Source organism: Gavialis gangeticus, unplaced genomic scaffold, assembly GCF_001723915.1.
Source record: "Gavialis gangeticus isolate Ggan-Ray unplaced genomic scaffold, GavGan_comp1, whole genome shotgun sequence".
In the NCBI taxonomy this organism is placed as follows: Eukaryota; Metazoa; Chordata; order Crocodylia; family Gavialidae; genus Gavialis; species Gavialis gangeticus.
Window position 1 is genome coordinate 13,889,125 of NW_017728993.1, and position 12,089 is coordinate 13,901,213.

Genomic DNA, 12,089 nt, shown 5'->3' on the forward strand with positions numbered 1-12,089 from the left:
CCCCCCACACCATAGCTGCCCTGACCCCCCAGCTCAGTACTTTAATAAAAAGCCCCAGTGCTCACCAGGTGCTGCCAGGTGGGGAGACAATCCCCATTGCCCCCCACTGCATGAGGGGCTCTGCACAAGCCCCCGCCCTCCCCCTGCTCCCCTGGCCCTCTCACTGGTGCCCTGCCCAGGCCAGCTCCAGCCCTTTAAAAAAAAAGCAAGAAAAGCCCCAGGACTCACCACTCCTGCAGGGCCTCAGGGCTTTGCGGGCTCATGCACAGCCCCCCACATGGTGCAGGGCACTGGGGATTGCCCCCCCACCCCCAACAGGAGCAGTGAGTCTGGGGTTTTTTTCATTTTGTTTTTTTTTCCTTAAAGGGCCAGAGCTGGCCCTGGCAGGGCATCCATGGTGGGGTTAGGGGAGCAAGGAGAGGGTCAGGGGGCTCATGTAGAGCCCCCCACATAGTGTGGAGCAGTGGGGGGCAGCAGGGATTGCCCCCTCCCTGCCCAGCAGCACCCGCTGAGTTGGGGCTTTTTTTTAACTGGTGTTGGGAGCTGCTGTGGGCAGGGCAGCCATTGCCAGGCTGGGAAAGCAGGCAGGGGATGGGCCTGGCCTGGCTGTTTCAGCTGAACTGAACCAGGACACTAATTTGAATCCCCTAATCGAATCACTGTCCCCCAAAATTGGCCAAATCCAAATCCAAATCCAAAGCAAATACTAGCCGCTTTGCACAGGCCTATTGGCCACATCACCCAGATGTCCAACTCCTGAAGCAAGTTTTATTCTCCCATCTCAGTCAAAGTGTACACTCAAGAGGAGGACAGAGAAATAATATCAAGGATATCCTTAAGGCCAACTTGAAAAAATGCAATATCAAAATCAACTTGTGGGAGACCATCACCCAGGACCACCCCAAATGGAGGAAGAGTCTGCTGCAAGGATCTCAGTACTTTGAAACCTCACAACAACAAAAAATGGAAAAACAGGAGCAGTAGAAATAGTGTCATGGTTTGAATCAAGAACCCAGAAGCCACCCATTCTCCCATGGAAACATGTGCCTGAGCTGCAAGAATCAGTTCATGGCAACGAGGACCGGGTAGGACCACCCAGCCCTCCGAGGACCCTACTGGGACCTGTGAAAAGCAGACCAGTACTGGTGAGGGACCCGGAAAACTTACCTGTTGGAGAGGGAGAACACAGACTGGCACAGCACAAGATGCAGCCACATCACTTTACAAACTAATTGTCTGTCTGCCTGGATGGTGCCTGGGAGATGACATCAGCCCCATGCAATGCCATGCAGGGTTTAAAAGGCACTGAGGAAGTGCTGGAGAGAGAGTGAAGGGAAACAAACACCGGGCAAGTGCAGCCTGGTAGGGGAGTAGGCTGGTAGGTGCTGGATCAGCGTGATACCCATGGGGCACGGTCCCTGTGGGGGCAGGTATGGGGGGCCAGAACCCCTCCATGCAATTCCCTGCCCTCTTCTCTCTACAGTTGGCAAGTGGACAGAGTGTAGGGGAGGCAGAGCCCCAAGTCAGCTGCTGCTGTAATGTGAGCTCCCTTTCAGGGGTCTATCAAGTACAGCACTGAACCCTCCTATCTTTAGTATAACCAAGATGTGGCAGGAGAGTGGGGGGGGAGGGGAGGGAGCCCAGCCAGGGTGCTTGCAGCCTATCCATCATCAGAACCACAGGCATAACACTGTTGATCCCAGATAGGCCTCGTCAGCCATCTTCAGACCCATAGATAACACAATCACAGTGAGGGATTGCCAATGATGATAAGGAAATAAGCTCCTTTACAGAAGTTTTCAGCATCTTACCTGCCCTCTCAAGCTAAATTCATCGTCTTTTCTCTGCCTTCAGCCTGGGCGAGCTGAAGCCCATTGTTAAAATCAGGTTTCTGCATGTTGTAACTCATGTGCTAAGCTGAAAATGTTATTCTTAGGGTCATACCGGTCAGGCCTGACTAAGGAATTAACAGCTGCATGTATTGAGAAACCCAACTACAGTCAGTCAATTTTGAATTGTTCTTAGGCCGGAGGGGCCTGTAATTAATACAAAGGTTTTAGCAACAACGAGACAGGCCCTTGCCACAGACACCCTTAAGGAATAAGATGAAGGGGAGGATTTCACAAAGCAGCCTCTCATTACCCATTCCTTGATATTGGTTGGTAAGTTTGTTTTCTAAGAAACCCCCTAATTAGGTTTTTACAGTGCATAGGTTAGGCATTTTCCAGCAAGAGGTTTATCATAATGGGTTGCACATGTTCTAATACTGTACACTGAAGTGAAGCTTAGCTACAGGGCATTTCCTTCCACTGCACTCTCTCAGTGCAGTTTGTTGCCATTGCTGGGGTGCAGCTTTAAACTCTTCACAGATGCAAAGCTATTTTTCATTCAGAGGAATCTGTGGCAGCCCCTCACTCCAAATTGCCTGGGTCATTTCAAACTAGACTGGATGGAGGGCTTGAGAGAAATGCCACAGGGAGCAATCCTGCATTAGCAGGAGGTAGACAAGATAGAGATGGAAAAGACCCAGGAGGTTCATAGCCACAATTCTATCATTTCCAGTAAACCATTAAAAAAATCCCAAGAAAGTTTCTCCACTTCTCTATTGTGCACAGCTGGCTGCTATGTTGGTAAAGTTTGCTGATAACTTCTTGAGAATCATTTTCTCCAGCATTTGTTCAGAAAGCAACACAGCTAGATTTTTCATATCAAAATTCAACATACAAAAACAGAGGGTAAGGGAGCAGTGCTCAAGAAAAAGGAAAATTCATGTTGGTGGCATGGAAGAGACAGGGTGATTTCAGAATAGAAAACAGAATATTAAAAGGGCTACAGCAATGGGTGTGGCAGATTGCATGCTGGTTAATTACACCAATCTCATCACACTAATCACTGGTTGTGGCCACCTCCTCCCTCTAGTCCTGGACCACAGAGCAGATACGAGTCGCAACCAGTAGAGTCGCTATTTATACTGTGCCTTGTTCAGTACCAGCCCCCTGTCAACATTCAAGAAGTTTGCTCTGCATTGACCACTTCTGATGGGTTAGACAAGTCACAAGGTATTGGTTTCTGGTTCCCTAATTGGATTAATGCATCCCTCAGAAACAATGTTTTTGGGTCAATCTTAAAGCAACAAAGGACTATTAAGATAACCTCCTTTGCTTCCAGTTTCATATTGATCACAGTTTAATCATTCTTATTACACAGGGTTATTTTAGAAAGGCATCCAGTCATGGTTTCAAGACTTTAACCATGGAAGATTAAGTATGACTTTGGTCATCTGTCCCAAAGATCGATGGAACTGAACCCTGCTTGCCCAACATTTGTTTTTTATTTCTAGGTTGAAATTTGGTACAAAACTTCACATATAAAAGTCTAAATCTGCTTATTGCAAATATTTTCTAGCATTCACTTAATATAAAACAGGTCAGCTGTAGGTTGGAAACCAATCACTAGGATCTTGTTTTTCCTGTGCATTCAGAGAGACGCTGGTGCTCTGTGGTCAGAACTATAGAAATATATTGTGTACTACGATGGATAATTAGGAATCTGTACATTTTAGCGCATCGTTGTCCTGCCCTCTGATGCAGCTCCAACTGTTTGGTGGACATGCTTCTAATCCATGGGGACAAAGTCCTCTCACGAAGTATGGGATTAGCCAACTTGACCCCAGTACTCTTTCCTGCCATGGCAGGGGGTCAGACTAGATGATCTGCTCAGGTCCCTTCTGACCCTAGAAACTATGAAACTATGAAACTGCAGGATTCTGTGGGCATATCTACACATGCATTTAGGCACACCTACATTTAATGCACATTAGCTTAACAGGCATTAAGGCAATTTAGGCTCACGTCTACACATGCACGCATTAAAGCGTGTTAATGCCATGTGTGCAGACTCATGGACTAAAGTTGGTCCCAAGTCAGTCCATACACAGCGTTAATGTGCCTTAATGCATCTCCACATGCATTAATGCACTTTAGCTATTCATGCCTAAATTTGACACCTGGTTTTGCAGTTATAAAATTTAGGTGCGAATAGCCTAAAATCACTATTTTAAGGCACATTAAGGGCACCCATATGTAGACGTGTGCCCTTAATGCACCTTAAATTGGCTAAAGCGCCTTAAATTGGCATGCATAGGCACACCCTGGGCAATCAGCTGTGAAAGAGGGCCAGGAGTGGCCAAAGCATCATTGCACACTGGCACTGTTGAAGGTTTAACCCTCAGTCCTGCAAACAGCCGTGCATGTACCCTGCTGTACACGTACAGGTAGTCAAGCTGAAACATCCTTCTGCAAGTGTGTGTAGAACTACAAATTTGCTACTTGATTATCCAAGGTGCTAAGCACCCCAACCCATTCTTGACTGCAACGAGAGCTGCAAGTACTCAGTACCTTAGAAAAATCCCACCAGTCATGAGCTTGTATTTAGGGCAGTTATAAGGAAGCCGTTTGACCAGAGGACTATCCTGGCACTTCCTTTTATAGAAATTGGCTTTGTTGTTGAGTTGGTGAGTTGCCATTGAAGTAATTCCATTTTTTATTCATTAAGAAGCCTGAAGTAGAGCTACAAAGAAGTCACCTCTCCCTTCCCATCCTCCCCCACAAATACTGTACCTCAGCTGTATAAATCTTACTTGCTCTGTCCTTTCACCCAAGTACAAACATCCCCTACCCATAGTATTCAGAGACTGAGGTAAGACTGGGAAATGTGTGAGAGAACTGGAACCCTTTTTAACCACCTTGGTTTCAGTAAGCTCATTAAGGAACAAACCAGGTGGTGGCAGGGAAGCCTGTAATATTTAAAAAAAAAAATTAGGAGCTTTCAGCAGAAGGAGAAGTTAGAATTTATCTGTAATGACAGTCCCAGCTCAACTAAGGCAGCAGGGAGTGGGGCCTCTCTATTATAGGACACCTTGAGGTCACCAAGAGTCATCCAGAGCACCTCAACTTGGCTATGACCTTGCGGGAGCTCTTGCAAGGCACATCTGGAATGTATTTCAGCTTCAAGAGCAATAAATGAAAACACTGAACACAACAGGGTCGAGGCAATGTTGTTTGAAAGAAAAGGTAATGCTTTGACCCTTATTTGGCCCGTGACATGTCTGGTTATTTCGTCAAGTACTGGGGAAGGACTGCGTGTTTTGGTTAAACGACAATACGCTATTTAGTTATAAAATAATAATAATGCAATTCATTCGGCGCTTCCCGAAGTGCCTGGGTGACAAACAAGAACGGGAAATGCAAGCTCTCTGGCGTTCCAAATGATTGCTCCCTTTTTGTCTTCTAACATGCCAATAGCCAAACAAATAGAAAATGATTACAACAGAACTAATGGAGGAAGCACAAGTTTGTTCCAGTTTTTCAGTGCCAGTGATAGGCTAAAGTAAAAAAGTGCCACAAAATTAAGTAAGTAGTGACAAGCCAAAGATCTTTCAAAAATCCGACTTCAAATGACAGTATCAAGATAAAAATATCCCATACAATCACCCTTTCTCCCTTCACTTACATTTCACAGTTTCTGCTGTTAGTTTGATTTTTGCACTTTGCTCAATAAAATGGCATTGATCATTTTCACTTTACAAATGCAAATGGCTTTGCATTCTGGTTCTGATGCAGTAGCCCAGGGTTAGATAGGGAAATGCTAAACAAGCAGGTGAAATATTCAGTGAAGAATATTTATAAATGAAAAGTTTTCAGTTTCCATTCCTGCTTGATTTGGCAAAACCTGACTCTCTTTAGAAAAATGTAAGTTTTCGTGCTAAATCAACAGTCTCACTTTAAAACAATAAAATAGTGCAAGAGTGAGAAATGTTCTCAGACAGATGTTCTAAGGTTGATTAAGAAAATATGCCATCTTCTGAATGATGCATTGCCAAAGTTTATTGCACGTAGTATTGCAGATCATTTCTCATCTCTATTCATTTATCAGTTGAACAAATTGCACTGTATAAACATGTTAGTTAAAATATAGTCTTGTGCCGTGCTCCTACCTAGAGAGCAATAGGAGTATGCCTACCTGTAACCTCATTGTCTTCAACACTTTGGTCTGTGCTATTGCTGTGAGTGTTGCTTAGATGGGACACTTCAGTAGACCATGCACATAGACAGTTTATTATAATGGACTATCACAGGATTGAAGGCTTAATGCCAGCACTACAGGCTTCACTCCCATGACATGTTGGCTTCATGTAAGACTGCATATCAGTAAAATCCTGTAGGATTACCCCTGTAACTTTCAATTATACATTATTTTTCATTTCAAGTCCTATTGGAATTTCATTGTAGCTGCGTTGTCAATGTGTGTCAATTTTAATCATCAAATTGTATACATCCAAGGACCTACACCCGTTGCTTTCATATCCTAGCCTTTGCAGTTCATTTTGTTGCTTGATATTAGGGAGAGAAAAATAAGAGACCTGGCAAAGGTTGTTTTGCTGTATTCCCTATCGGAAACAAAATACATCATCCTCCCCGCCCCCCATTCAACATGCCAAAACGATGCATCCCCTTTTTGCATTGCTTTGGCTCGACTTTAAAGTCCACACATCTTTCTGGTCGCTTCTGCTATCTTATTGGGCTGCACTGCCCATCTTTTAAATGAGAAAAGGCCTGACTATAAATCAGCCATCTTTCTATTTGAATAACTGGCTTAGATAACATTTTTACTTTTTTTCAGGAAAATTGAGGATCTGTTGCTTTCAACAGTCTTTCTTTACATTTTCAGCATTTAAGGCAAGCTCAATTCAAAGACATGAAGAGGCAACGTTCCTTTGGATCTGAGATGTCCAGGCTCAGTTCTGTCAGAGACCTTTTCATGGATATGTAAATTAGGGAGAGAGAGCGAGCAAGAAATCTGTTTTTCCACATGGCCATGGTTTCATTAGCAATTAGCAATGCAGCAGGCAGGATTGTAGGACAAATTTTTTAAAGCATATATGTCAATGGTACATGCAAACAAGCTTCGTGGCATCCTGGCCATCTTTAGCCTGTGCTACACCAAGCAAAGTTCCTCAAGCACCCCCATCCCACTTTCTTCCATCCCTCTCATTATACTACCTCAATATGCAGAGGCAAGCCTAGTGGTAGGTCCTGCATTTTTCTTGAGTACAGACGACTGTGAGGCTAATGGTGCTACTCATGGCATGACTCCTATCCATGCGCTGCAAACAGCCTTATTTTGGCAAGCTTTTAAAGCAGCGGGAAATCCCGCTCGTGCAAACACTAACGCAGTTACGTCAGTGTAAACGGGAAATCTCGTGGCGTGTACAAACGCCCAAGGGCTGTAGGTCCCTATTCTCTTTCTGTACTTCTGGAAGCACCTTGCTTCTGTGAAGTTTTTGGAGGTTGTATTAATTCTGACACTTATACATTGTCTCTCCTGCCCTGGTGAGGCCATTTTCTGAGGCAAATTCCACATCCTATCCTCACTTGCCTTACTGGAAATGCACAATAGTTCCATAGACATTGCTGGATTTGAGTTTGTCTGAGTTTGACTTCATAAAAAACTGAAGCAGTATTGAGAACATAGTTTTTCTTCAGGAATTCATCAAAATAAATTATAAATCTCAAATCTCCTTAGTCAGCTAATACTGGTGCTGGTATTGGAATATTCCCATAAACCTGACCATGTCTTGCCCAGTCAGTCTGTGAAAGGAGGTAAGTGGCAGTAAGATTCACCCATCCAAATTTCTCTGTACAGTTACATTAGGTTCCATTAGCATTCCCCAGACTTTGGGCCTGTGTGCATCTTGTGTAGAGTGAAGAAAGCAGGCGTGTGGACCCTTATGGCCACTCCTAACACCACAACACTGTATGAGAACTCTCACAGTTCTGTTAAAACTCCATCTCTTGGAGTCCTACGATTTTATGAAGTGTCCTATTTAACCTGCAATACAAGAACAACCATTTCAGCTGGATTTAAACTTCCCCAAAGTATTGGGGATTTATATTCAGGGTATTGGTTCTTAAGACTGTGTAAAACAGCACTGTCTTGTTTTGACATCCTTTTTGCCGTTTTGAAGGGACAGTGTTTCATTTTGTCATTTCATTTTGTAGTGCTGTTCCATTTCATTTCATCGAAACTGTTTCACTGTTTCAACGCCTTTTGACGTTTTGCCCATAAGCTATAATGGGGAATCATGAAAATGCCTAAAACTGTGTCATTTCCTGCCTGATTCAGATTAAAATTGCAGGTATGGTAGCCCCTTCCGAGACCATGAAGCCTGCCAAGATTCAAGGAGATAGGTTTCTGGGAAACTGCACCTCAAATTGTTCAAAGCAAATCTCGTGACATTTGCTGGCAGCGGCAGCCTCCTGTCATCCGGCGCACAGATCTGGGGGCCTGCACCCCCAGGAGGGCTCCAGGACTGTGCTGCACTCCTCCCAGGGGTGCGGGCCCCTGGATCTGCGCGCTGGATGACGGGAGGCTGCCTCCGCCACCTGGGACCAGCACTGGGCACTGCTGCTGGCCTCAGGCAGCAGCGGCCGCCTCCTGTCATCTGGCGCACAGATCTGGGGGCCCACACCCCTGGGAGGGCTGTGGGGCTGTGCTGGACTCCTCACAGGGGTGCGGGCCCCAGGATCTGCGCACCAGATGACAAGAGACTGCTGCTGCCACCTGGAACCAGCGTTGGGTGCAGCCCACGCCCAGCACCCAGCAGATTGCTGCTGCCGCTGGTCCCAGGCAGCAGCAACAGCCTCCTGTCATCTCGTGCACGGATCTGGGGGCCTGCACACCTGGCAGGAATCCGGCAGCACTGGGAGTGCAGGTTGATCTCCATGGGACTGGCGGAGCCGCTCAGACCACGGCCCTGGCTCTCCCTGCCTCCTGCCGCCGGGTTGAGTTCTGGCTGGTTCCGCCAGCCCCGTGGAGCTCAGCCCAGCGGAGCCGGTCAGAGTGCAGCCCTGGCTTTCCCCTGCCTCCTGCAACCAGGCTACTTTGAAACTCAAAACGTTTCAAAACTTTCAAAACTTTTCAAGTGCCCTCATTTCGTTTCAAAGCTGTTTTGAAGCTTTTTGTTTTGTTTCAGTGCCACTGTTTCAAGCTCAAAATGCATCAAAACAGCTTCGAAACGAAACACTCGGCAAAATTTCACACAGCCCTATTGGTTATAGCCCCATCGCTGCATACAAGATCCCAGTATTTTTTTTTTCCTATTTATAACAGCGATAGTAAAGATCTCCTCCAAGAGCATGGCATAGAAAATGAACTTTGCTTTAAAAATGCCTTATATTTAGGCACCACTTTCATCCTGAAGGCTCCAAAGGAAGTTTATAAAATCTCACCCTGTATCAGATATCCTGGTAATAACCCACAGGCAAAGTTTCTTCCATCTGTTGATGAAATGCAGCTACCTCTGGAGGTAAGCAGGGCAGTTATTTAACAGGAAACAGCGCAGCAACTAAACAAAATGGTCATGCTGAGTGAGAGTATCCTGAACAGAGCCTGTAAACTTTGATGCAAGCTTATCTTTTCCTAGATCTCTGACAGTTGCCAGTACCAACTACTTATCCCAGGTAGGCAGCTTTCATTGGTAACACATTATTATACAGATGAACTCAGGACATGGCCTGATAGTACCATGATGCATTTGTGCCCTAAATCCCTTTCACTCTATTAATGTCAAGCCAAATCGCATACAAAAAAAAAAATCTGTCAGGTTTCAGTCTGTTTTGAGTTGGGTTTTTTTTTACTTCACCACATCTACTTTGTAACCCAGTTAGAGGCAAGGTTTCCATATCTGCAGGCACTGACATAAGCCATCCATTTTATCATATCGTGGTTCCTGCTGCGTTTTCTTATCTATCAGTGCTGGCTAGGAGCTATTACAATGCGAAGCATATCACAGCAATTGCAGTTATGGAATATGTTTAAATAGGAATGAATGCTATCATCTGAGAGCAACACGCATAATGTTTTAAATAGTATATTTATTTGTTCTATTCGCTTAATCCACTTATTTCTTTTATAAATTCATTTGTCCTAAAGAGTGACCTCCGAAAGAAAAATAGTTTCAATTCTCCCCTCCCCCTCTTTTTTTTTTGTTGGCTCTGTATTATGTATAAAGGGTGTCTGATTTTTTTTCTACCTAAGAAATTTGGGATTTGCCTGGCATGTTTTTCTTGGAAGACTTCTACGGACAGCTAGGAAATTGCTGACACTTCTCTATTCACTCATTTATACGTTTTTTTTAAAAACAATATTTTAAATGATTCAGAACCCTCAAATAGGGCAAATCAGCCCTGATTCAGCCAAGCACTTATCACCTATCTAACTTCAAGCACATGCTTAAGTCCCTGGGACTTAAACGAGACTTAGCTTTAAGCACATATTTATTGCTTTGCTGAACCAGAGCCAGATGTTCTTATCACTGTAACCCTCAGCTGGCATTTTGACTGGCCACTGGGCAATAGCACCAACACCTAGGGCAGGTTAAGAGAAGTGTCAGCCCTGGGCACCACCTCTGAGGACTCCTGTGTGCAAGAAGTCTTTGCCACAGCAGGGGAAGCTCTGCACTGCCCATGCCCAACTAGGGGGCAGGGGGAGGGAAAGGAGAGTGGACTGGTAATCCCCTCCTCCCCCAGAGCAGGCATAGCCCTGATCCTATGGGTCAGGGTCACCTGATTCCTGTGGGGCCCACCATAGTCAGTACAGATCAGGAATAGGAGTGGACTAAGTCAGTGAGCCTGGGTCAGGGCCAACAGGGCAGTGGTGGGCAAGAGTGCTGGCAGGGTGAGTTGCTGGAGTTGGGGGGGCAGTGAATGGGTGGCTGAAGATGCAACAGCAAGTGGGACATCTTGGCTATTGGTCACTCACAGAGGCACACATGGATCCTGAACGACCATTTAACCACACATGAGTCAGCTGTGCATGTCTACAGAGCATTTGTGCAAAAGATTTTCTTGGATTGGGCAGAGGAAGTTATTTAAAACTGTCCCTTCCTGAAACTTCCCCTGAAGGAGATGATGCTTCCTGCTCTTCTAGCAGAGGAAACCAAGTCCAAGCAAATGCCTGGCACACAGACATTCCCAAATACCTCTAAGAGGGAAGGCTTTGAAATGTTCACGTCAAGAGCACATGGTTCTTCAGTCTCCCATGTCCCTGCAGAGAAAAGCCAACAAAACTGAAGTTCTTCCCCACTGCTGTGTCACGTCTTCTGTTTTCCACCTTTCTTGGCCTGGTAGAGTCACTTTACGTTTGTGCGCCTGGGCTTGTTACACAGCAAGAGTAGCCAGGGGCACCATCTTGTTTGAAACGATACCTTGTGGTGACAGGACCCCAAGAACAAGTTGGGGAGCTCATGGTCTTGGGCAGAATGGACGATTCTGAATTCTTCTTAGAATTGGCCTCAAGCTTAAGATGACACCGTCCATTTAAATGCCCAGTGGTTGGACTTTCCTATACTTTCATTTCAGAGAATCCACAGGGAACTCAGTGCTATTTCCCTGGGTGGCAGCTGCCTTTGGTACATGCAACTTCACAGATCACTACAGCTGTTCTTGACTTTTGCATAGTACAATTAAGTAAAGTGAAGCTCTGCTCAGATTGGGTTGGATGTGTTTTCTTCAATAATAGCCAAGTAGAGCTTTGCCCTGTCCTAGGGTATCCTTTTTCCTGCAGCATGGTGTAGCCTCACAACCATCCAGGTCATATAAGCTATGTCATGCCATCTCCTACTTGAACTGGAATCACCCCATATGGGACAGGCACTAACTTCCCTTCCTTCCCCCTCCTCCAGGGGACTCAGCCTGTTGCTTATCCTTAGGAGCTAACTGGCCCATCTCCTGGCCCTGAAGTAGCTGCATCACAGCTTCTGAGTGCATCTACACATGCATTAATGCACCATAGTTATGGTGCATTAAGTTTAGTACCTGTAATAACAGGTACTAAATGTGCAGTAACCAACGCTACTGTGAAATAGTGCCAGGACACACTTTTGTAGTGATGCTAATTCCCAGTAGTCTTATTCTACTGCACATTAACTCATTAGTATAGCTTCTGCCATGATGCACTAATGCGCAGTAGAATTAGTCTACTGCGCATTTAGCATCTTGTGTAGATGTGCTCGCTGTCTAGTACAGGGT